This window comes from Amblyomma mixtum, chromosome 5 (assembly GCF_055824585.1).
Source record: "Amblyomma mixtum isolate Tamu chromosome 5, ASM5582458v1, whole genome shotgun sequence".
Lineage (NCBI taxonomy): Eukaryota > Metazoa > Arthropoda > Arachnida > Ixodida > Ixodidae > Amblyomma > Amblyomma mixtum.
The window spans coordinates 180,949,330-180,972,473 of record NC_143016.1 but is presented as its reverse complement, the minus strand read 5'-3'; the positions used below and the strand labels follow the sequence as shown (position 1 = coordinate 180,972,473).

Here is a 23,144-nt window from a genome sequence, read left to right as displayed (position 1 = left end):
CCGCTCGGTTGAACGTCCCTCTCTGCCCGTTCCTCCAGTCGGTTCCCTCTTTTAAGCCTTTTGCTTCTTTTTCTGCCGCCTTCCCTTCGCCGTAGCCGCTGGCTGCTCCTCACCTCCCGCGCGGCGCCACTCACTCGATTCCTTTTTTTCACTCAGTGCAGCTCTCCCTGGGATCCCCGCGACAAGGTCAACCCCCCCCCGTGGGAGTCGTCGACGGCCCCCTTATATGACCATGTCTCTCCGTTGCGACACGACACCAGGATGGCGTGGTCAGCCCAGGGAAAGTCACTGACCGGGTTCGTGCTGGCCCTTATGCACGTCCACGAATCGTCAAAGCTACTAGGACCGTTCCCGTGAAACCTTCTGTGCGCCATTGCGTACGCCCATTGATGACAAAGCAAACAGTCTTGGACAAAAAACTAAAAGAGTAAGAAAGAAACAATGTCATTGTCTCACAGCGGTTAATTCCAGTTAGCTTTAGAGCATTTGTCTGCAACTGAAAACGAGCATCGGAAATGCAAAGAGATACCTTTAAAATGGATGTTTCTAAATTTTCCCCTGTCTTCCCCAATTAAGTTTTCCGGACAGTTTCAACGAAAAATAGCAAATGTCCTGCTCAGCATGGAGGGCTAAACCGTGGTAATAAATATTGGTTAGCTGAGTCTTAGAGCTAGTATTTTTGTTTGGAATTTATTGATGAGCGTCCTAAACCGAGCTTTCCTCTCTTGTTCTGTGATAACAGATGGATAATATCACATTGATTATAAAGGGTATTTATTTTTTTTTGTTAAATTTAATTATAAATGCATCGCCTGGTGCTGAAGGCATACCAAGTGTTTTTCTGGAGAGATAGCCCGATTAGTGCTTAAAATATTTGTGCACTCAGTTTAGCAAGTCTTTAGCAAGTTCCGCATGACTGGAACCACGAAAAGGTACTGCAGAACCAAAAACGGAAAGCACTTAGCTTATCACTTCGTACCGACTGGTTTCATTGTTGCCCACATGTGACAGATATCTTGAACTTGATGTTCAAATATATTTAGAAATTTTTGTATGAGAACCACATAAATATTTCTAGGCAGCAAGGGAATTTGCTGTGGACCGTACAGGCAAGCACGGATCGGCAGCACCTGAGAACTACTTGCAGCTTTCAGAATCCCTGGACTGGCATCAACCCACACGTGCTACTGTCGTCCCAAGCCAGGGGGCGGTGAGGAACCGGTGCTCAACGGAACCAGAAACAGCCACGTGGAACCATCGGAGCGTTTAAAAGCGACCTTCTTCGGGTGCCAGCACTCATTGCTGGGGATGATCAAGGCACGCACAGATCGGTAGCACCTGATAACTACTTGCAACTTTCAGGTGTGTAATTCATCTATTCCTAAATTAGTGCTTCCGCAAACGGTGCCTGGGTCATCCTGGAGCAATGTCGGGTAGTGATAGCCAATCGGAGTCTGATCAAAGTGATGCTGAAGAACAGTTCACGAAAGTTCCATCCACAATAAAGGAAGTGGCTGCTCTTCTTGTAAAGGTTTACAGCAAGGTCCTGACAATGGACAAAATGTAAGAAAGAAACAAACTACGCTGAGAGAATTTGATAGTTTCATGAGCAATGGATTTGAGGAATTCAAAAACACGGTGAAAAAAAAAAACAAAGAATTGCAAGCGCTGCAAGCCGACCAAGATAGTTTGAAAATTGTGAGCAATGCTCTAGAAACTGATAAGAAAAATGTGCGGTCCGAGCTAACCGTATTGCAACAGTACAGGCGCTGCTCGAATTTTGAGCAGGAAGGTGTCCCTGAATCACGTGATGAATCTTTGACCAAAATTGTCCTTGATATCGGCGCAAAGGTGGGCGTCTCAGTGGCGGAAACGAATATTGATGTAAATCATAGGGTCCCTTCGAACGACAAACCGCCACATGTCGTTGTCAAATTTGCTTCGTGTAGCATTCGTGACGGCATGCCGGCATCTGCTAAAAAGAAGTGTATCGTGGCCTCTGATCTTGGACTGCCTGGTAAAACGCCCTTATATGTTAATCAACATTTGTGCCGAGTAAACAGGTTACTTCGGCTAAGGCCATTGCAAGAAGAAGGAGGTAACTGGCAATTTTCATGGGTGTCAAAGGAAGGATTCTGATGAAGAAAAATGAAGGCTCAGATGGGATCCGAATTATGTGTCAGGATGATCTTGAACAGATACCCTAGTCTTTGTTGAATGCCGACAACGCGCATTGTCGATAGCTTCTTTTAGCGCCAATAACGCTCGGCCTTTTTTGCACTGCAATGTAAGAAGCATCCACAAAAACTTTGATGCATTGCTCTCTTTTTTGGATCAACACCACAGTCATTGCGATGTTATAGCTGCAACAGAAACATGTTTACTGACTAATGAATCTTATAACATACCTGATTATACTTTTCTCTCTCGCTCTCGCGGTCCTAACGCAAGAGGAGGTGGCGTTGGTTTGTACATAAGGAGTGCGATTCCATACAAACAATATACTGGTCTCATAAATTCACTAATGGTGAATTCCAATGGCAGATCGGGATCAAGTTTTTCTTCTCGGTTTGGATCAGTCGTATTCCAATGGTAAAATGGGAGCGCGAGTTGTCTGTTCCAATGGAAGATCGGGATCAGGCGTAAATCCCGGATCGCTCCGTGGAGCAGCGGTTCTTGATCTGCCGAAATCGGCGGATTTGACCGGAACCTCGCGTGACGTTTTCTTTTCCGCCGCGTCTGCTTCCTGTCGCGACCGGCAGCAGCCGCTTCGTTCCTGTCGTCGCTACGTGGCGAGCCGGGCGAGCCGGGACAGACGGGCACTTTCCAGTCAACAGTGGACGGCAATGATCTTGCTTCGAGCCGTGCGGCACTAATTTTGCTTCATGGAAGTGACAGTTCCGACTCGGGCACTGAAAGCTCAGAGCCCAGCAGTGAAGATTCGTCTGAAACGGACAGCGAGTGTGAAGCTGCCGGCCTGTATATGCCTGCCGCCGGCGTCAGAAAATGCGCTAATATTCTTTGTTCGCGTTCATAAAGAGACCTGGAGTAGAGGAATGTAAAAAATGAATCATTTTTGAGGATCGTTGGCCAATACCGAGTTGCTGGTAGAAGTGATAACTGCGTTACAAGCAAATTTCTTCCTGATGCCCAGTGCGGCTGGCCTGCTGTCTGCTAGCTCCGCTGTTGGAGGCGTCGCAGAAATCGATCATGTCTTTATTTTATTATGAGACGAGGAACACAGTAAAACGGTGACGCGAGTAGCACCTTTACTACAGCGCTGGCCAATTCCGAAGCGCCCTCAGCTGCGGCATCGATGAAAAACAGTTAGGCTTAGCGACGACTACGGCAGCCAGGGAGAAACGTTGGCCGGGGGGCAGCGCAGTTCGTCCCTCGGCGTGTCCGCGGGCGGCGTCGTTGCCGAAAGCTCGACTGTCTCGCTGATTGGTTCAGCGGCTTGCATCTCGCAGTCGCAAGGCTGGAAAATCGAGCAGCGAGCAAATTGCCTGCGCGTCGTCCTCCACTTCTTTCGTGAATGGTAGGGACAGGCTCACCGGCTCTCCGAAGACCGCGGCCGCATACTCGCGTGTTCACGGAGAGTGGACCATCCTGTACATACGCTTTGGTTTTGGTTTTACATTACGGCCTTCGTACTACTTCCTTTTTGTTTCGCCGAGACGGCGTCTGTCAACGCGGAGATCGCGCCTCGCGCAACTCCTGTCGCACTCGAACACGAAGCTAGCAGGGCGTCCGCTCCGGCGGCGCGCCTAGTTTCCGCGGTCGCCGCTGCGGCCCTGGCGTCGCTCTCCCGAGGGATCACTGGCATTCCAATCGCAAACTGGGAGGTGGCAAATCTACGCGCTCCGACGCGCTCCGTACGCGATCCGACGGAGCGGTCTCGATCTGCCATTGGAATTCAGCATAAGTGATACTTCAACGTTTCTGTTCACTGATCTTGGTGACGTTATTATATGTGTTATTTTTTTATAACACTTATAATAACGTCACCAAGATCAGTGAACAGAAACGTTGAAGTATCACTTAGTGAATTTATGAGACCAGTATATTGTTTGTATGGAATCGCACTCCGTATGTACAAACCAACGCCACCTCCTCTTGTGTTAGTACCTCACATGCTCACCTCATTTACCGTGCCCCTCATGGTGAGTGTAGCGTTTTTCTACATTACCTTGAGACAACAGTTCTTCCCTTTTCTATTACTTCTAAACATGTTATAGTAACTGGAGACATGAATATTGATATGTTAGGTACTACCCATAGTGAATATTTTGATCTTATCTTCTCATACGGCTTCAAGGATTACGTTTCATGTCCTACGCGTGTCACAAGTACTACCTCAACCTGTCTTGATCTTATACTATGTAATTTTGAACCTCTGAATTATATAGTTGCTGCCTTTGACACAGCCTTTACTGACCACTGTCCTGTTGCTTTATTCTATTCTCCTGAGGCTAAACCTAGGGACTGAGATTTCAAATGTAAAGCAAGAAAAAATATTGACTATATGACGCTTTCAAGGCTCATTACTGAAATAAATTTCACCAAATTCGAATCCTTGGATGTCAATGCGCACTGTGAACTTTTAATTGGAAAGTTACAGATGTTGATCAAAGAATGTAGCTGAACCGTCAGAAAAAAAAGAGAAATATATGAAACCTATTAGTCCTTGGATGACACCTGCTATATTAATTGTTATAGCGCAACTGCTTCATTGGTTCCTAAAATCAAGCAGAATAGGTGTAATGAGTATTATAGCATGCAGTGTCGCACCTATAGAAATAAAGCTGTGAGCAAGATGAGGTTGCAGAAGAGGCAGTATCATTGTGGCGAAATAATTAAGTGCGCTATTAATTCTATAAAGATTTGGAATATTATCAATTCAGTTATTCAACCCTCCGTCAGTAAAAGAGTACTGCCCACATGCGATGACTCTCCACAAACAATTACCATTGTTGACCAATTTAATGATCACTTCTGCTCAGTAGGCAATGATCTACACTCCGCTATACCCGTAAATACTAAGGTTATTGTGCCAACGCGGAAATAATCATGTTTCGTCTAAGACGCAACAGTTGATGACATCATAAGTAGTGTTAAATTAATTGAGTCCGGAACGGAAAGGCGATGGGCATGGACGAAATTTCTATATCACTTATTAAGGACAACATCAATACACTTGAGACAACTTTGGCCTCATTAATTAATAGTTTTTATTCCGCTAGCTACCCTGATGCGTTAAAGGTTGCCAAAGTTATACTGATTTTTAAACATGGTGATCCTAATGAGCTCAGAAATTAAATACCAATTTCTATTCTTAGTTGCGGTAATACACTGTTTGAAAAATTACTTGCCCGTCGTATAAATTTCTTATTAGAGATTGATTTGATTGATTGAAAACATCTTTATTTATTCAGTATTTTCAGAACGTGTGGGTGGGCCGCCTAGTCCGGTAGTCCATTGGCTGCTGCTGCTGCGGTGGCCCTCCCCACCAGCCAGTGCTGACGGTCAGGATCATCGCTGAGCAGAATAGTCTCCCACTGCTCCTTCGAGGGGTTGGGAATGGGGTCAAGTGAGGGATTAAAGTGGCATGCCCACACCATATGGTAGAGGTTAGCTACCTCTCCACAGTGTGGGCACTGCAGAGAGTATAGTGTAGGGTACCACAGGTGTAATTTAGCTGGTGTTGGGTATGTGTTGGTTTGTAGTCTCCTAAGGGTGTTCTCTTCTAACTTATTGAGGGACTTGTGTGGTGTTGGGTACTCCTTTCTGGCTGTTCTGTATGGCGCGAGATTGTCAGCATACACTGCTAAACCTATCAGGTCACGGCACCCTTCATGGTCATCAGGGGGAGACGCCCGGTATAGAAGAGCTCGGGCATGCCTGTGAGCGGCTTCGTTTCCTCCTGGTAGTTCCAGGTGACTGGGAAACCAGATGATTGAGGCTTGGTTGGGTGGATGCTTAGTCAGCAATGACAACCCTGACTTATGAATTAATCCGTAATTGAAGCTGCGACAGGCGTTCTGGGAATCAGTGAGCACAACGGCGTTGGGGTTAGATGCTACAGCTAATGCAATAGCTGCCTCCTCTGCGTGAGTGGGGTTAGATGTTTTCACCGAGGCGCAGTTCACCATCGACCCTGAAGGCGTTGAGACTACAATAGTCATGACTCCATTCTGTGGTCCTGCTGCGTCCACGTAAAGGGTGTTAGTCTGCTTGTCCCATTTCTTCTGCAGGGCTTCCCCTCTTGCCTTCCTCCTCTCGATGTTATATGCGGGATGCATATTCCGCGGAATGGGGTGCACGTTGATGCATCTTCTCACACCGCGTGGGACCTCTTCCCTTTGGTCAATTGTATAGGGCTGATTAACATGGATCCTCTCGAGCAGTTCTCTGCCGGGTGTTCAGTGCGAGCCTATTGAGTTCTGAGAGCCATTGTGCTTCCCACATCTCTTTGAGAGTATTATGTACACCTAGAGCCATGAGCTTGGCCGTTGGCGTGGAGTTCGGTAGCCCCAGTGCCGTCTTGTAGGCTTTCCTGATGAGTGTCTCCAACTTTTCAATTTCCGACCTGGAGAGGTTAAGGAATGCCGTCCCGTACATTATCCGCGAGATCACGAAAGCTTGCACTAAGCGGATGGTGTCCCTTTCCTTCATGCCATGGTGTTTATTTCGGATACGATGTATCATCCGGAGGATTTGCTCGGTGGATGTTGTAAGCTTCTTCATTGTGGTGGTGTTCTGTCGCCCCTGCTGGATATACTGCCCTAGGATCTTGATCTCCGTGGGTGTCTGTACTGGGTGGCTCTCTATATACACCGAGATGTTCTGCGCTAGGGGTGTCCTCGGGTTCTTCAGAATTAGCAACTCGGACTTTTCCGGCGCACACTGGAGGCCTCTCTCTCTGGCGTACCGGGCCACCGTGTCCGCTGCTGCTTCAAGACGCTCCTCGATCTCGGCGTCACTCCCCGAGTTGCCCCAGACAGTGATATTGTCACGGCTTGACGTACAGGCCGGCGGCGAGAACGGGTGAAGACAGAGAGCACAGAACAAAACAGGCAGGTCCACCAGCAGCAACGTCGTCGTCGGCGCGCCGCAATCGCTACTCGTCTTTTTCTTCCACTCGCGACACTACCTCCCCCTATAAAGAAGCATCGTCCCGATGCTAGCACGGAAGCAAGAGCACAGGAAGGAAAACCACACACGCGCCCAGCAACTCCTGCTGGCCAGTGTAAAAGGGAGTGGTAAAATCAGTTCGGGTCCAGGCGATCATCGCGCGTAATACGGTTTAAGCCGCACTACGTGCACTATTTCAGGGCGGGGTGAACGACGTGATGACGGTCGGGTTCCTTCGGGCAGCACCTCGTAATTAAGTTCACCGAGGCGGCGAACAACTGTATACGGGCCGAAGTAGCGCTTCATGAGTTTTTCGGAGAGACCTCGACGGCGCACCGGTGTCCACACCCAGACCTTGTCTCCAGGGTAAAAATGGACGTCGCGTCGACGGAGATTGTACCGACGAGCGTCGGCATGTTGTTGATGTTGGGTACGGAGTCTGGCGAGTTGCCGAGCTTCTTCTGCGCGCTCGCAGACTAGTCGGGCATCATCGGCGACGTCGACAGGTGGCTCGTGCGGTAGCATAGCGTCAAGCATCGTGGTGACCTGTCTTCCATGTACCAGCTGGAAAGGGGACATACCTGTCGTCTCCTGGACAGCGGTATTATAAGCGAATGTAACGTAGGGCAGTACCGCGTCCCAACTGCGGTGGGCGACATCCACGTACATGGCGATCATGTCGGCCATGGTCTTGTTCAGCCGCTCCGTCAGCCCATTCGTTTGCGGATGGTACGCAGTAGTTCGGCGGTGGCTGGTGCAGCTGAGACGGAGGATCTCCTGTGTGAGCTTGGCCAGAAACGCGGCTCCCCGGTCAGTGATCAAAACGGCAGGGGCACCGTGACGGAGCACAATGCACTCAATAAAAAATTGGGCTGCCTCAACAGCTGCCGCCGACGGAAGTGTTCGGGACTCCGCGTATCGTGTTAGGTAGTCCGTCGCTATGATAACGTACCTGTTGCCCGACTGCGACGTTGGAAATGGACCAAGAAAATCCATTCCGACAGTGTGGAACGGAACAGGCGGTGGTTCGAGTGGTTGGAGAAGGCCAGCTGGTCGTATGGGCGGTGTTTTGCGCCTTTGACACTCTCGACAAGTTCTTATGTAGTGACGGACGTACTTAGGAAGTGTCGGCCAGTAGTACCGTTCTCGAATACGTGAAAGTGTTCGGCTGTAGCCAAGGTGACCAGCTGTAGGATCGTCATGGCAAGCTTGGGCGACCTCGGCGCGCAGGTCTTCCGGCACAACAAGGAGCCACGACCTCGGGCTGCTGTCGAAGTTCTGCTTGTACAATACAGCATGCATTATCTTGAATGTCGGCAGTATGCGCTGGAAAATGCGAGGCACCGCGGCTTCGTGGCCTTCCAAGTGCGCCATCAGCTGATCAAGCTGAGGATCACTGCGTTGCCGAGCAGCCATATCTGCCATGTCCAATGCCCCAAGGAAGCCGTCCTCTTCGTCATTTTCGCCTCCCGGTGCCGGCTCCACGGGGGCTCGAGACAAGCAGTCAGCATCATGGTGTTTGCGGCCGGACTTGTAGGTGATGGTGACGTCGTACTCCTGTAGCCGAAGGCTCCACCGAGCAAGGCGGCCTGCTGGATCCTTAATATTGGCGAGCCAGCACAGCGAATGGTGATCGGTGACGACACGAAAAGGGCGACCGTACAGATAGGGCCGGAATTTGGTGATGGCCCAGATGACAGCGAGGCACTCTTTCTCAGTTGTCGAGTAATTGCCCTCCGCCTGCGAAAGAGCTCGGCTGGCATACGCAATAACCCTCTCAGCGCCGTCCTGGAATTGCACCAGCACTGCTCCTAGTCCTTTGTTGCTGGCGTCCGTGTGGAGTTCAGTGTCGGCGTCTTGATCAAAATGGCCTAGTATGGGGGATGTTGCAAGGGCGTGTTTTAATTGGCGGAATGCTGATTGTTGCTCCTCGGTCCACTCAAAGACAACGTTATCCTTCGTCAGGCGGTAAAGTGGCGCCGCGATCTGGGCAAAGTTCCGTACGAAACGTCGGAAGTATGCGCAGAGACCAAGAAAGCTTCTGACGGTCTTCTTGTCCGACGGTGGAGGGAAGGATGCGACGGCGGCCGTTTTCTCGGGGTCTGGCTTCACACCCACTTGGCTGACGATGTGACCAAGGAACTTTAGTTCACTGTACGCGAACCGGCACTTCGAAGGCTTGAGCGTGAGGCCGGCGTTCAGAAGAGCTTGAAGAACCGCTTCAAGACGCACCAGATGGTCTGCGAAAGTGCTTGAGAAGATGACAACGTCATCCAGATACACGAGACATGTCTGCCACTTTAGACCGGCGAGCACAGTATCCATGACTCGTTGAAATGTCGCGGGCGCTGTACACAGGCCAAATGGCATCACCTTAAACTCGTAGAGGCCATCCGGGGTTATAAATGCAGTCTTTTCGCGGTCGCGCTCATCCACTTCAATTTGCCAGTATCCACTCTTCAAGTCGATGGACGAAAAATAGCGGGCATGACGAAGACGGTCTAGGGTGTCGTCGATGCGTGGTAGTGGATACACGTCCTTCTTGGTCACCTTGTTGGGTCGCCGGTAGTCGACGCAAAATCGTAGGGTCCCGTCTTTTTTCTTCACTAGTACTACAGGTGCGGACCACGGACTGTTGGATGGTTGGATGACGTCGTCCTTTATCATTTCGCGCACTTGCTCCTGTATGGTTTCCCTTTCCTTTAAGGAAACGCGGTACGGCGGCTGACGAATCGGGTGCGTTGCGGTGTCGACAATAATTTGATGCTTGGCGACGGGTGTCTGGCGAACTCGGGATGTCGTCGCGAAACAGTTATTGTACCGATGCAAAAGAGAGAGCAGTTCACGTGTTTGGGAAGGCTCAAGTTTGGGGTCGATATCCAGGGGCAACGTTGCAGGGTCTCGAGACTCGGGCGGGGCCGCATCTGTAGGCAGCGCAACAGCTTCACGAACGCCGCTAAGTTCTTCCATTTGGGCTATAACTGATCCTTTTGTCAGGTGCTGCGGCTCGTTCCTGAAGTTGGTCACGAAGATGTTGGCACACCCTCGTCGAACATTTGCGACCCCTCGCGCAACACCAATGCCACGCGTAAGTAACAGCTGGACACTGCCTTCCAGAACGCCTTCTCCACATGCTGTTGTATCGGCTCGGACCGGCAGGAAAACTGTCGACAACGGCGGCAAGTGGACATGGTCGGCATCAACTTTCATCGCAAAGCCTGTGGCCCGAGGCGGTACTGGCGATGAAGAACGTGCGCGGAGGGTCAACCTGTTCTGCCCTATGTCGATTACGGCGCCATATTCACGGAGAAAATCCATGCCCAGAATAACATCTTTAGAGCAATTCTCCAATATCACGAATGTGGCGGGGCACGTCTCACCGTGGATCTCGACGCGGGCAGTGCACTTGCCAACAGGGTTTACGATGTGGCCTCCCGCGGTACGTATGGGCGGTCCGTCCCACTGGGTGGTAACCTTGCGAAGACGCCGAGAGAAACTTCCGCTGAAGACCGAGTAATCGGCGCCGGTGTCCACAAGCGCCGTTACGTCGCGTCCGTCGATCAGAATGTGCACATTGCTAGAGGTTACAAAACGATTCGCGCTTCCAAGGATGCCATCGGTCGAGCTGGGACATTCCAACGTAGGCGGAGGTTCTTTACTTCGTGCGACTCCGGCAACGCCACCTCCAGGCGTCGCCGTACTCAGTTTTCCCGAAGTGGCGAAAGGCTCTCACGGCGAGACCCGCGAGAAGGGGATGGTGGGCGGCGAGGTGGCGGCGACCGGGAGGTGCGAGGAGAAGCTATAACCGGTGATGGAGAACGTCGAAAGTAGTCTTGTATGTCGCGGGGCTGTTCACCGTAGCGGGGGCACGGATCAGCCCGGTTAAAACCCCTTAGGCCAAGTTCGCGGTATGGACAGGAGCGATACATGTGGTCAGGCTCACCGCAGTGAAAACACAATGGTCGCCGGTCCGCAGTCCTCCAGATGTCGGTCTTCCTGCGTCTCGGCGGTCCCAGGCGGGCATCAGACGGGTGCAGGAACTCGCGGCGTTGAAGGCCAGATTCGGGAGCGCTCTGGACTTGGCGATGGGCGGGAGGCGGACGACGAACTGCGGCGGCGTAGCTCAGAGTTGGTGGGTCGGCTGCAGCTACAATTGGGACGTCTTCTGGCGCCAGCGTGTGTCGCAGTTCCTCGCGAACGGCCGACGCGATGGAGACAGAGGCGGGCTGCTCAGGAGAAGGGAAGAGCTTTTTCAGCTCCTCGCGGATGACGTCGCGAATTATTTCTCGAACATCGGCTAGACCAACTCCGCCCAGGCCAGACGAGGCAAGACTTGAGACGGCAGGAAGGGCGCTCAGTCTCTGAAAGTGACTGGTTCTTGTCGCCAATGCGTGCTCGATATTTGTAGCTTCGGCGACAAATCCGGCTACTGTGGTCGGAGGATTGCGTATGAGGCCTCCAAAGATGTCATTCTGGACACCCCTCATCAACGCCCGTACCTTTTTCTCCTCAGTAGCCCGCGGGTCGGCGCGGGCACTCAGACGCAGCACGTCTTCGACGAAGCTCCTGACGCTTCCGGTGGGTCCCTGGATGCGAGCGTGGAGCAGATCTTCTGCTTGCTGTCGCCGGTGTTGGTTCGCGAACGTGCGCACCAGTTCGCTCTTGCATGTCTCCCATGATGTTAAAGAAGCCTCATGGTTCTCAAACCAATACTTTGCTGTGGCTTCCAGGGAGAAGTACAGATTCTGCAGGCATTGGTCGGGAGTCCACCCGTTATGTCGAGCTACTCTTTCATAGTGCTGGACCCAGTCTTCAACATCGTCGAGGCCATCGCCACGGAACGGGACGACAGATCTTGGAGTGACAGGCACGTAGACGATCCTCGACGCAATCGCGGGGTCGGTTTGTTGTGACTGGGACGCCATGGTGGCGTTGGCTGTCCTAGATGTCCGCGATCCCTCGGGCAAGAGTCCGAATTCCGGCGCTTGGCCTTGCTGACGTCGGCTAGCGCGAGTCTCAGTTTCTGCCGAGGGCTCCTCCAAGAAAACTCGACGGCCAGGACTTAGGACGGGGCTCGAACTACGAGGCGGGGTGCGCTGCATGAGATGCGTTACCCAGCACCTGCACCAAATGTCACGGCTTGACGTACAGGCCGGCGGCGAGAACGGGTGAAGACAGAGAGCACAGAACAAAACAGGCAGGTCCACCAGCAGCAACGTCGTCGTCGGCGCGCCGCAATCGCTACTCGTCTTTTTCTTCCACTCGCGACAATATCATCCGCATACAATGTATGTTTGATGCCGGGAATTTCGGAAAGAAGGCCTGGTAGATCTTTCATAGCCAAGTTGAACAAGAGGGATGACAGTACCGCCCCTTGCGGAGTTCCCCTCGGGCCTAGAGTGATGGGATCTGATTTTATTCCACCGAAGTTTATAGTGGCTTGCCTGGCTGATAAGAAGTTTTTGATATAGTTGTAGGTTCTTGCGCCACAGTTGGTATCGGCGAGGCTTTGCAGGATATTTTTATGTAGAACGTTATCGAACGCTCCTTTCAAATCTAGTGCCAGGATGGCCCTTGTCTGTGACTTGGGAGGTGTCTCAAGGAGGTCTTTGTACAAATACAATAGGGCGTCCTGTGTTGATAGGTGAGGGCGAAAGCCGAATTGAGTGTTAGGTAGGAGGTTGTTATCTTCTAAGTATCTACTCAGTCTCGTGTTGATGACCCTCTCTATGAGTTTCCCCAAACACGAGGTCAGCGATATCGGCCTTAGATTATCCAGTTTAAGGGGTTTGTTCGGCTTCGGAATGAACCGAACCTCGTTCCAGGATATTGGTAACGTTCCAGTAGCCCAATGCTGCTCGTTGAAGCATTCCACCAGCGAGGTGATGGTGTCATCGCTGAGGTTAAATAAGAGCTTCGCTGTTATCTGATCTGGACCTGGAGCTGCATTTTTTCTCATGGCCGCGATTTCTGCTTTGATTTCTTCTTTCGTGAGTGGGATGTCCAGCTCGGGATTCGGCAGCCCAGAATACTCCGGCTGTTCCACGACTTGGTCCGTGCACAGATAGCTGGTCTTGAGCTTTTCCATCAACTCTGTGTCCGTACCCGGGGTGGCGTGTACGATCTTCGTGAGCCTGTCTTTAGTGGCCGACTTGCTGCTGCTGGGGTCGATTAGGACACGTAGGAGCTTCCAAGTCTTTGACACCCCAGCTTCCCCTGAATACCATCACAGAGCGAATTCCAGTTCTGTCTGGTTAAGGATATGGCATAGGCTTCTGCCTTTTTGTTTAACTCCTCTATTTTTTTCTTGAGTTTGCGGTTAAGCCGTTGTCTGCGCCATCTCTTTGTCAATGAGTGCCTCGCTTCCCATAAATGTGGAAGGTGCGGATCGACCACTGGGCAGTCCTCTGTCGTGCAGACCTCTTTTGTAAAGGCTTTCAAAGTGTGCACCTCATCTTTAACCCATTCCTCTAGGTCGGTAATAGGGTTTGCAGTAGATGTCTGGGCCTTTCTCCACCTGTCCCAGTTCGTAACGCTTGCGATACCTATTTTGCGCTTGCACGCATTTGTGCTTATCTCCAGAGAGAGTATGAAGTGGTCGCTTCCCAGGTGCTGTTCGGTATTTTTCCAAATGGCGCTTTGTATGTTCTTGGTGAACGTCAGGTCAGGACACGTATCTCTACTGACACTGTTTCCCAGCCTCGTAGGGTAAGTGGGATCGGTGAGGGTCGATAACCCTTCTTGCGTCACTACTTCTTGCAGTTTTCTGCCTTTTGGTGTCGCTGCCGGGTAGCCCCATGAAGGGTGTGGTGCGTTGAAGTCGTCCCCAATCACGCAGGGGGAATGGCCCGCTAAGGTCAGAAATTTCTTTATGAGGGAACCCAATTTTGCGTGCCTGTCTTTAGGAGGGCTGTATACATTCAATACGTGCGTGCTCGCCGCTCCTCTTTGGAGAGGAAGAATAGTTATATAGCAGTGCGCAATATCCGGCTCGAAAGGGTCGTGCAATATGGCAGTGTATAATTTGTGCACTAACGTGGCAGTTAACTGGTCGTGCTGGTAAGTCACATATTCTTGGAGTTTAATAGGTATTAGGTGGGGTTCTTGAATTAGGATAGCTGCCGGTGGGTCAGATTCCTGAGATATAAGGAGATTTAGAGCAGCCTGCTTTCTCCTGTATCCCCGGCAGTTCCAATGTCAGATCTTTACTCTAGGTTTGTCTGGCATGTTGAATCCGTATCGGATGGCTCGTCCACGTGCACTGTACGAGCGAATTTCGACTTATGTCTTTTATACGCATGTTCCTTCCGAAGTGCAGAAATTGCCGTCTCCGTGTATCGTCGGTTGTTTGCAATCTGCTCTCGAATTTCTTGGAATTGGGCGTTCACGTAAATTGGAAAAGCTTGGAACTCCTCCTTGAAGGACCTCAGTTCTTGGATAATTTATTGATAGACCTCGCCTAAGGCGGGCTGGGAGCTAGGTACTACCTGCTGTTTTTGGTTTTGAGGAGTCGGCTGAGTTACCGGCGTTATTGCGTTAGTAGTTGCTCGCTTAAGCTCATGGTTTTGGATTGTTAAAGCACTGACTTGTTTTTTCAGACTTTCTATCTCTTTTTTAAGTGCTGCCAACTCCGTGTTATTCTGAGGGGAGGACGAGGGGAGGGGAGGCCACTCTGCAAAGCTCACCTTCGAATCTGAAGGCTGGCCCGAGGACGTCTTCTTCAGCGCCCCGGTGGTCTTGATGAGGTTCTCCTTCCCTTGTTCTTTACCCGCCTCCACGTTACTGGCGTTCTGGGTGGAGCCTGTTGCCCGGCGTCTTGAGCTGGAACGGCCGCGGGAGGCGGAACGAGAGCGGGAGACTGATGACGACGCTCCTCTGTGTCGCTGTGCAGGCTGTCTCTTCTGCCTTGGCCTGCTCCTACCTTCGTCCTCTTCAAGTTTCGTTGTTGATGCCGCGTCTGATGACGCGGTACTAGCGTTCTTGTTCAGCGGTCTCTGGAATTTCTCCTTGCAGTCTCTTGCATAAGTCTTGTGCGGACCCTTGCACAGCGCGCAAACGGGTGTGCACTCGTGCGTCTCATCTGTACTCGGCGTTCCACAGGTTTGGCAAGCAGCCCCCTTGGGTTTCGGGCAGACGTCTGCTCGGTGACCTGGCGTTCCACAGTTGATACAAGCAGCCCTCGTTTTACGGTAGATGTAGCAGCGGCGCTCTGACCACCCGTAGTTGACCGTGAAGGGAACCTTCTGCCCGGCGAAGACGATGACTGCCGACGTAGTCTTGCCCAGTCGGCGCGCTCCCAGGATAGTATGGCTGGGTGAGGAGACGTCTTGGAAGATAGAGTCATCACTCACTTCAGGCTTGATATTATGTATGACACCCCTGCAAACATCCTCTGGCAAGGCAACATAGGCGGTGACCGTTATACTCTTGCCGTCTAGGTGCAGACAATTAGGCTTGGCGAGGCGGAACGCGTCTTCCTCACAGTGAGTACACACTATTATAATGTTCTGCTGGCTAACAACGCGCAGCGTTGGCTTTTCCTGTAGAGGGGTGTTGAGGGCTGTTTGGATCCCTAATTCGAGATCGTAGGAGCGTGGAGCCACAGATTGCAGATCCACCGTGGTTTTAGGTGGAATGATGACTTTGTATGGAAAATTCCTGAGACTCGGTAGACGCGGAGGACTTGGTGCAGGAGGCTCTCGGCGTTCTTTCTTCTCCGGCTCTTCCTTGGGAGGCGTGGATTTAGCTTGCGCCGCTCTGTCGTTGTTGCGCCGGGACCATATGTTCCAGCCATGGCTGTTGTCTTCCATCGGGAGATCCTGGGGGGGGAGCATCAGCTGCTGCTGGGATGTTGGTACATGACTCAAGTCCATCTCCGTCGGGTCGTAGCCTCTTGGAGAATTCATCGTGGTCGTGGTAGTGATGAATGAAGCGGGAGCACTCACTGGCAAGCGTCGTTAGACCCGCGTTGCGCGAACGCTATGCCGCGCATCCGCGGGTGCACCGGCGTCTCCGCGGCGGTAAGGCACCCCAACCCCTTGGCCGTTAGGGTTAGCGCTCTTCTCGGGGTGACGAGAAGTCAGACAGGCTTTAGCACCAAAAATGTGGCACTCACAGTCTCACTGGTCGTACCAGGCGATGTCAGGCGTTGAAGGCAACCCGTGGATAGTAAATATACGGTGATCCAATATTCTAATCCGCCGCAATCGAAGATTGTCAACGGAGCCCATGAATCACACGTCCGCTCGTGACGAACGCTTGCAGCGGCCCCTCTTCTTAGAGAAGAAAAACCTGCTTTACCCTAACCAGCATGGGTTTCGAGGTAATGGGTCAACGACGACAGCTGGATGATCTCTATTAATGAAGCTCTTGATAACAACAACATTGCAATAGGAGTAGGTTTAGATATTAAAAAAGTAATTAATACTGTAGATCACAATTTATTACGTCAGAAACTTGAAAGATATGAAGTGAAAGGTATAGTTCTCGATTTCTTTGAAAGCTATTTGCGCGATCGTAAACAGTGCGCTGTTGTTGACGGAGAAGCTTCTAGCCTTCTGCCGATTAGTATGGAGGTGCCACAAGGCTCAGTTCTGGAACCTTTGCTTTTTGCGCTCTGTGTAAATGATTTGCCGGATATTTTAACTAGTGGTTTCGCAGTAATTTATGCCGATAATACAGCTATTTTAGTGGCCTCTAAATGGTTTCTAAAATGGTTTCTATCAAATAAAGTACCTTTGAATGCTGCCAATTCTAAATACATGATCTTTAAATGAGGTTATAGGCTGAGCAATATGCTCCCTTGCCATATATAGCTAGGCAGGAAAGAACTGCAACAAGCCTTAACAGTTCCGTATCTAGGCATTACACTGGAATGTGAATTAAACTGAAACCAGAATTTGGACACCCTCCGTAAGAAGCTATCATATTCGTGCTTTGTTCTGTCAAAAGGACGTAAGTATTTTGATATGGCAACTTTAAGGACAATTTATTTTTGTATCTTTCACTCACATATCGCTTACTGCATTGAGGCTTGGGGATTTACACATCGTACTTATCTTGAACCTTGCATAATATTACAGAAGATAGCGTTACGCTTTTTGTTAACTCGGCAGCACCTGGTGCCCCGTCGGGACCGCTGTTTAGGGACTCCAAAATAATGCCGTTACTTAAACTGCGTGATTACCGCACCACTTTACCGGTATACAGGATAATACACAACCCCGCTCCCTTTCCGTCAGCTATATTTTCTTCACCTGATAGAAATTTATGCGCTGCATCCGAAGGCAAATGTTTAATACCTTCCTCTCATAACATCTATGGCCACCATCACCTGAGGTACACATATGGTAAAGCTTGGAATGATCTTCCCCTAGGCATTCTTCCTTCTTTCTATAGTTGTAGCACAGCAACCCTGACGAAACATTTTTTGGCGTTTTAGTTTTAATTGTATTATTGGCAAACTATAAGTAAATGGCATTTGTTCATGGATGTTTGCTTTAGCCGTAAGGGTCAGCATGTGTGCAATGTGGATTATGCATTGTATTTTGTTTGTGGTGTATGAAGTGCATATTATTTACTTTATGACCCTGTATCTGTTTGCCTGCATGGCAGTGTTAGTTGTGCAATGTTAATGTGAGTAAGAGTTTGGATTATTTTTTAGCTCAAAGAGACGTCTGATCAATGTTTTTGATATTTATAATGTTTATTAGTCTGTGGTCTTGAGTTCGTGCATGCCACCTTTCTCACTTGTTCATATTCTTGTGTATGGATCCGGTACTAGCCTTTGGCTATGGATTTTCTGAACTTTGTGTATTGAAGCTCTACTTATGATGACAATAAATAAACAAAATAAATATCCAGAGACACACAGCTACTCAAAACTATTCAACACTTTACAGCAATTCTGGACAGTCAGGGCCATATTTACACATTCGTACATTTAGAAATGGCATATGAGCCCATTTTTCACTCTCAGCTAAAATTACAACTAGAAAAATAGAAAAAAGACTCAATACTTCCATTTATTTCTGCACACACTTTATTATGATGGCGAAGCTAGGTTATTGGCTCATTTTCCACTCTCAGCTACAATTACAACTAGAAAAATAGAAAAAAAGACTCAATACTTCCATTTATATCTGCACATACTTTATTACGATGGCGAAGCCAGGTTATTGATGGTGTCCGCTCAAGCTCAGCATCGGTTCAGTTTGTTATTCCACAAGTGTTTAACCTAGGGCCTCTTTTCCCATTTTTTTTATTAGTGACCTAATGAAAGAGTTCAATGATAAGTGAAAATTGCTTGCTGATGATTCGCTTCAATATCACCATTTTAATACTTCAATGACCAGGTGGACCCAAATTCAAAAGGCAAGGTAGAACCGTAGTGCACCTTCTTTTGCCCAAACTGTGCTCGTGCCGGTCTATTAAGAATTAATAGCAGCATGCGAGTAATTTTAAATATTCATACAAATCAGCTGGCGAGGTGAACCGAATAAACTAACACAGAATTCACGGGTTAGCGAGAAACAATTTGGGAAGGCACGCGTGAAAATGAAACCACTACAGTAAGGTTATTTTCGCTGTTTACCGAGGAGACAATCTGGCAGGCGTGAGAAATTATTTCTCATAGGTCGAACCAGGCGCTTCCCTGATCAGCGTCGCTACTGGATTGAATAACCCAAAATCTTAGCACTGCAGCGCGCAGAGCTAATTCTGGAAATATGTGTACAGAATGCGTCAAATTTAATTGAATTCAATTGTCCAAGTCAGTTCTTTATTTACCAGAATGCTGGACAGTCTCCAGGGCTAAAAGTGGCAGCCTACAACTTTACTTGACCCTGGAGCCCTTTTGGACGACGACGAACACGCGTTAGCGTGGAAAACGCGCCTTAAAAGTTATAATAGGCTATATTATAACTGCCTGGACTGCCTGGTCGCTAAGTTTTCCCTAACCAGAGAACGTTTCGTATTCGGCTGCATCCGAAGCGTACGTGCAGGCAAAAAAAGATAGAAAAAAAACACTTTCATTCGCAGATCCTTCCCTCTATGCTCACAAAAAATATCAGAAAATTCTGTTGCGTTTTTAATCCTACTACTGATGAAAATATCGTCCTAATCGACTCCTCTGGTGATCCCATTACTTCAGACCTTGTTGCTGCAATTCTTAACCATTAATTTGCTGAGAACTTTTCTGTTAATCTGATGCACACATATCTACAACATATAATCACCACTATGAAAGTATGTCGCCAATTTTATTTGATACTTTTGATGTCATTAAAATTATTGATAATCTCAATCTTCAGACTGCTCCAGGTTGTGTTCAAATTAATGCTAAGCTTTTGAAAAACACTTCAGCCTATATTTCTATTATGCAAACAAAAATTTTCCAAGAATCTTATGACCAATATCTCTTACCGAAAATTGGAAAATTGGCAAGGTGATTCCAGTGTACAAGTCAGGCAGCAAAACATCTCCCCTACACTATCGTCCATCTCCTTAACTAGTACATGCTGCAAAATATTCGAACTGTAGCGAACCACGACGGCCGCGCCTGATACCGCCTAGGCCGATCGCTGACGGAGCGTCGACGATGACGAAGCGTCGCTGAAAGACAAAGTGCCGCGGCGCTGCACGAGATCGCTTGGGTTGGACTGGCCGTCTTCTGCGCTGCCCGCCGTTCTGCTCGCCGTTTTGTGTCACCTGCCGTGCACACCACGCCTTGTACCATTTGTGCAGAAACCCCCTTTCACTTGGTGGAGGTGCGGATTTGCTGATGTCCTGACGCTTCGAAGCTGTACGCTTCCGATATTCATCATGCCTGAAGATTCTCCACAGCCGCCAATCCTCTTGCCGCACACACCTGCCGCACAGCCATCGACAGTCCTCTGCGCTGGAGCATTGCGCCAGCGTGATCCCACTGTCTTCAGCGGTACCTGAGACCACGACGTCGAGGACTGGTTGGCCTCGTACGAGCGGGTCAGTACCCACAACAAATGGGACGACCCTCTAAAACTGAACAACGTCATTTTCTATCTCACAGACGTTGCGAATCTGTGGTACCGCAACCACGAGGCTGACATCACATCGTGGTCCGCCTTCAAGCGGAATTTTGCCGACGTCTTTGGCCGGCCTGCGGTGCGCAAGCTGCGCGCTGAGCACCGCCTGCGTGCTCGGGCGCAGCTGCCTGGTGAAAATTTCACCAGTTATATTGAGGATGTGGTGGACCTGTGCAAGCGTGTGGATGGTTCGATGTCCGAGCGCGCCAAGATCGACCACATACTGAAGGGCATTGACGACGACGCGTTCCAGATGCTTCTGGCCAAAAATCCAGCAACCGTCGTCGACGTCATCGCACACTGTCAGAGCTACGACGAACTCCGCAAGCGCCGTCTACTCACTCGCTCTCCACACCCGCACCCGGAGCCTCTGGCCGCTTTGCAGTCCGACTCCGACCAGTCGCTACTGCTGCCCCAGATCCAGCAGTTCGTTCTCGAGGAAGTTGCTCGACAGCTGTCTCTTGTCCACCCGAGTCCTGACGCTCCATCTCCTCTTGTGCTATCGCTGCAGCGCGCCATCCGCGATCAAGTGGCCGAAGCTCTTCGTCCTCTAGCAGAAGTTTCTTCCGTCCCTCCTTTGGCGTACGCCGGCGCCGCAGCCCATTATCGCCAATCCACTCCTGTGGCGGCGCCCCTGACGTACGCCACCATGGCTGCACGGCCTCCGGCGTTACCACCTCGTCAGCCTGTTCTGAGCCCGGCACCAGCCCCACCAGCAGCTCCGCTTCATCGTCCCCCTTCGCCACATTACAACCTTTGGCGCACACCGGACAATCGTCCTATATGCTTTTCGTGTGGCTTCCCCGGACATGTGGCCCGCCACTGTCGTCGCCGCATGGCCGCCCCTAAAGCGGTTGCGCCTCCTGCCTGCTCACCTCAGCTGCTCCGTTCTGTTCCGCCTCCGGAAGCCTACGCCACTGACGATCGTCCGTATACGGCCCGTCGATCCCCGTCCCCACGTCGCCGTTCACTTTCACCAATGCGCCGTCGCCCTACATCTGCTGACGAGGGAAACTAAATTCCGCAGTTCCCGAGGCAAGAACTGCGTGCTCTTCAAACAGCTCAAGGCCTCAACTTTCTCCCGCGAACGTTCTATTGGTTTCAGTCTATGGTTTTTCTGTGTACGCGCTTGTCGATACGGGTGCTTCTGTGTCAGTGATTCATGAGAGACTCTGCCGTCGGTTACGAAAAGTGACGACATTATTTTCTGGTTTTTCGCTTCGGACTGCTACCGAAGAGAGGATCGCACCTTTGGCCGCATGCACAGCGCGGGTCGTCATTGCCGTCATTTTGCACAGTGTTGAGTTCGTGGTCCTGCCGTCTTGTTCCCACGACGTGATTCTCGGGTGGGATTTCCTGTCAAAAAATAACGCCGTGATAGATTGCGCCCGCGCTGAAGTAGAATTTTCTGCGTTATGTGACGAACCGGCTGACGACCACCATTTGCTGTGTCCGTAGAAGATCACCGTAACTGAAGACGTCGACATCGCTCCGGAGGCTTCAGCGCTTGCATCCCTATCGTGTCCTGCCACACCCGCCGTCACCGTTTTATTTACGCCGTCGTCTTCCTTCGTCCATCGCAATAACCTGCCGCTGCCGTCTGCTGTTCTCGATGTTCACGGAGGTCTCGCGACGATGATTATCCACAATCCGTCTCCCTGCGCGCTTACCCTGCTACGTGGAGAGTCTCCTGGTTCAGTTCACCCTGCCCACCTTCTCTCTGACCTGGCTGCCCCTGTGACCTCCCGCAGTTCATCCATCAATGCTCTGCATCTTGATTCAGGACCTGATCAGTTGCCCGACGCCTTCTTCCAAGCCACCATCGACGACGCTCTTCCTTCCACCTACCGGACGCAGCTCCTAGCTCTTCTACACACGTTTCGCTCCTCTTTCGACGTCGCCCACACTCCTCTAGGCCAGACTTCCACCGTCGCTCATCGCACTGAGACCGGTTCTCACCCGCCTTTTCGGCAGAGGCCATATCGTGTGTCGGCGGCAAAGCGCCGCGTGATTAGCGAACAAGTTGAGGACATGCTGCACCGTGGTGTCATCCGTCCGTCTCACAGACCTTGGTCTTCGCCGGTGGTACTTGTCAAGAAGAAAGATGGTTCAATCCAATTTTGTGTCGATTATCGCCGCCTCAACACAATTACCCACAAGGACAATTACCCTCTTCCCCGCATCGACGACGCTCTTGATAGCCTCCAAGGCGCTGAGTACTTTTCGTCCCTTGACCTACGTTCTGGCTACTGGCAAGTACCGATGGCTGCACCTGACAGAGAAAAGACAGCATTTGTTACACCCGACGGCCTCTACGAGTTCAACGTGATGCCGTTCGGTCTGTGCAACGCTCCCGCCGCATTCGAAAGGATGATGGATAACATCTTGCGGAAGTTCAAATGGCAGACCTGCCTCTGCTACCTGGACGACATTGTTGCCTTTTTAGCCGATTGCACTACACACCTCGCACGCTTAAAGGAGGTTTTGACTTCCGTGACTGACGCCGGACTGCAGCTGAATCTCAAAAAGTGCCACTTCAGAGCTCGGCAGTTGACCATCTTGGGGCACATCGTCTCCAAGGAAGCCATTCTCCCTGACCCGGCCAAGCTCCGTGCTGTGTGCGCAATTTCCTAAGCCGGTTTCGCTCAAGCAACTTCGAAGTTTCATAGGATTGTTCTCTTATTTCCGGCGCTTCGTACGCAATTTTTCGTCCATCATTGCGCCGCTGACGAAGCTACTTGGCGGGCCCAATGAAATATCTGGCTGGTCGGCCGAGTGTGACGAAGCGTTCACTACCCTGCGCCATCTGTTGAGTTCGCCGCCGATACACAGACACTATGACCCCGAGCACCTACCGAGGTCCATACGGATGCGAGTGGCCTTGGCCTCGGAGCGGTCATGGCCCAGCGAAAAGATGGTTTTGAAGAATACGTAGTTGCGTATGCG

General features: G+C 50.5%; 1 pseudogene; it reads left to right on the top strand.

Annotated features, from left to right (window-relative positions):
• Positions 1 to 19,956: 19,956 nt before the first annotated feature.
• Positions 19,957 to 22,062, top strand: LOC149344981 (uncharacterized; annotated as a pseudogene).
• Positions 22,063 to 23,144: the final 1,082 nt, after the last annotated feature.